Source organism: Papio anubis, chromosome 8 (assembly GCF_008728515.1).
Source record: "Papio anubis isolate 15944 chromosome 8, Panubis1.0, whole genome shotgun sequence".
NCBI classification, from domain to species: domain Eukaryota; kingdom Metazoa; phylum Chordata; class Mammalia; order Primates; family Cercopithecidae; genus Papio; species Papio anubis.
The window spans coordinates 136698725-136702014 of NC_044983.1; the positions used below are offsets into that span (position 1 = coordinate 136698725).

The 3290-nt window shown below is 58.6% G+C and overlaps 1 long non-coding RNA gene across 2 annotated transcripts; it reads right to left on the minus strand.

Annotated features, from left to right (window-relative positions):
• Positions 1–693: 693 nt before the first annotated feature.
• Positions 694–3062, minus strand: LOC103887195. Of its 2 annotated transcripts, XR_651186.3 has the most exons (3): positions 3004–3062; positions 2609–2800; positions 694–991 (listed from the first exon to the last, which is right to left on the minus strand). It is a non-coding gene; the product is annotated as an uncharacterized LOC103887195 (long non-coding RNA). The 2 variants fall into 2 exon arrangements; XR_004185962.1 differs by lacking the exon at positions 3004–3062 and having other exon boundaries at positions 2609–2986.
• Positions 3063–3290: the final 228 nt, after the last annotated feature.

Sequence of the window (3290 nt, forward strand, 5' to 3'; positions counted from 1 at the left end):
CATTATTATCCAGGTGGTCCCCCAATGCAATCATGTGTGGCCTTACAAGAGGGAGGCAGAGGCAGGTTTGACTACAGACAGAAAGGAGGCTGTGAGGCCCCGGAGGCAAAGGTTGGAGGGAGGCAGCCACCAGCTTCCGGCGGAGGTGAGGAAGGCTCCACCATAGCCTCTGGGGCAAGCGTGGCCCTGCTGGCTCCTTGGTTTTGGCCCAGGGATGTGACTTTAACCCAGGCTGGTGGTAATTAGTTACAGCAGCTCCAGGAAGTGCACACTCTCGGCTGCAGGGGAGCCCACACTGAGATGCATTGGGTCGGCTTCATTCTTGCCGCCAAAGGAAGGTTGTCCCTCCAGATGCTGGGCACATGGCCAGCCAGGAGTGGATGGCACGTCCCAGCCTCTCTTGCAGCCAAGGGGGACCACAAGACAAAATCCTCAGCCCTGGAATTTGAGAAGTGGTGTGGGCAGTGTCTCCTTGTGTTCTCCATAGGAAGCTGTCAGCCCGTGATTGCCTTTGCCCCTCCTGGGCTGGGATGCAGTACGTGCCGCTGCACCTCAGTCTTGCAGATGAGGACACCCAACCCTGGGTGAGGGCAGAGCCACAGGCCAAAGAGCCTGGGCCCCTGAGTGTCCCCAAGGAGCAGAGCTGCCCTCGAGGCGTGCACTGACTGGACTGTTGCAGGAGGGAGACAAATGTTCTGTCTTGTTTTAGCCACTGTATTTGGGGGTGCTTTGTTACAATAGTCTAGATGTCTCCCTGACTGACACAGCTTGGTTTAGAGGCCACTAGCCAGCTGGGGCGAGGTCCCCAGGAGGTGCTCAGTGGCGGTCGGCAGAATGAGCATGTCAGGATGAACTCTTTCTTCCTCTCGCAGTCACACAATGATATTGATCGCTGAGCCGCCATTCAGGACCGTTGCTCAGCCGCAGCCCACCAGGCTGAGCTGAAGTTGACTTGCGCCTGCCTTGAGAATTGGTGTCAGGGGGCATCTGGCTGGAGCACAGGAAGGTGGAAAACACATGTGGGTCATGTGAATACAGGACTACACTCACCATGGCTGACTCTGAGGTCTGAGAGCTGGGTACACTCCTGCCTACAAGTGCCGGGAGGGCTGGGCTTCAGCCTTCCCCTCCTTCTCCACGCCCAGCTCAGAGCCTGGCCCAGCAGGGGCTCAGGAAAGGCTTGGGGGTAGAAGCTGGATAGGGCACTGGGACGCTGCTTCTTGGGACCACAGATGGCGTTCAGGGCCTGGATGGAGGAAGCAGAGGGCGTAGACCTCATGGCTGGAGGGCAGATCCCAGGCACGCTCCACATTCCTGAGCACTGTGCCTGTGGGGGCGATCCCAGCACTGTGACCTCACTGGGGGGGTGTCACAATAACAATAACGGGAAGGAACTGTGCAGGTGCCATGCATGCAGGAATGCAGGGAGCTCGATTTCCCGTTCCACGTCTGTCATTTTATACCAGTGAATGTGAGACACATGTGTGCCTTTCAGAGCAGCACTGTGGCAGTTTCCAGGCCCAGCCCCATCCCGCATAAGATTGGAGGGTCTTCAACTACAAAGGTCCCCTCATGAGGTGGCCATGAAGTCAGGCCTCCAGGGTGAGGGGATGTTCCAAGGGCAGGTTGAATTCCAGCTTTGTTATACTGTATTGTCCCTTCTCAAAGGCCCATTTATTTCTCTGTTCACCTCAGGTCTTCAGCCCCATTTCACAGACGGGCAAGCGAGGCTCAGGGAGGTGAGGAGGTTGCACAGCCCACAGGTTTTGAGCATCCCACTCAGAGCCTCGGCCTCTGCTGGATCTCCTCGGCTGCACCACAGCCTTGCTGGAGGTGCGGGAGAGCATGGGGCGTGGCTTATCTGGGGAGAAGGGTTCCAGCTCACCTGCTGGGGCTGGGCAGGCCTTTCTTTAAGTCTGGCCCAGAGGAGGTGGCCCAGGCCTGTTCTGAGGGGTTCTCAGGGGGGTGAGAAGACAGAGTGGGTACAGGGTTTTGCCATGACAACCCTGGCCTTCCCTACCTCCCACATGCCCGCCTTCCTAAGTCTGAGGCTGGCATTGACCTAGGAATCTCAGCGGAGGGTGCTGGATTCCAAGCTGCTCAGAGGGTGTGGCCTCGAATGGCAGGGCCCTGGACATGAGACCATGTGCAGCCTGAGGTCATCACCAGGACACATGGGAGCCCACAGAAGGCAATGGGGGGACCATATCCAAACAGGTAACTTCTGATGGGGTGCCAGCCATGCCTGGGAGGCTCCAAGGTACAGAGCAGGCCAGGTGGGCTTCCTGGAGGAGGTAGTATGAGCCAGAACCTGAAAGGGTTGCATTGCAGAGGAGAGTGGGAAGGGCACCCTCTCGAGTCAACTGCACAGAGAGGTGGAGGTGGAGAAATACAGAGATCAGGAGAGGGGAGGAGGCCCCTGTTCCCTGGTCAAGCCCCATCCTGCTCTGTGTTGCAGCCCTGCTGTACGAGAAGCTATGGTAACAGAGCCTGGTATGAGTGACACTCAAACACCAGGGGCGTTGACTGCTCGATCACATCCCAGTCTGTGGCTGGGGTTCTCCTTGTGAGGAGCCAGGCCCCAGCTCAGGCCCCTGGGAGCACTTACCTTTCTTTCCCTGAGGCCATCTCTGGCTGCCAAGCTGCTCGCAGGCCAACCTGCTGGGGACACAGCAGCCCACCGCTGTTCGTAGGCAGGCAAAGTAGCTCTGATGCCATCCCCGGTAAAACTGTGCCAGGATGCGTCTTCCCAGGCTTCGTTCCCTTCTCTGTCTCGTGTCCCCACCAACGCTTGATCCCACTTTGAGGGAACCGAAATCCTCATGAGCTCTTTGTGGCTGGGGCGAGGTCTGACCCACTTCACAGGGACTACTGGAGTTGCTGAAGATGGGGACTGCTGACTGGGCTCTGAGGACTTTGGGAATGCCTGTGGGAGCCCCGTGGTCTGGAGGGATAGGCCAGCTGAGGCTGGATCAAGGCCTCAGCTGCCCTGAAAGCACTCACAGGCTGCAGCTGTGGACACCAGGCTGATCCGAGGCGAGTCAGGAGGAAGAGTGCTGGTGGTCTCTGGGTGCCAGGTTGTCATGGCCCCTGAGCAGGGCAGGTGAGCAGATGTGACTGGGGATTGATCTCAGAGGGTTGCTGGGTGCAATGGGAAGGGTTAAGGATGGGAGGCTGGCCCAGAGGGTGGCCCTGCAGGGTCCAGGCGAGGGTCAGGGTGCTGGGTGAGGGGCTGCAGTGATGTCCACAGAGAGGTTAGTGCACAAGAGGCCACCGAGCCCACAGGTCCC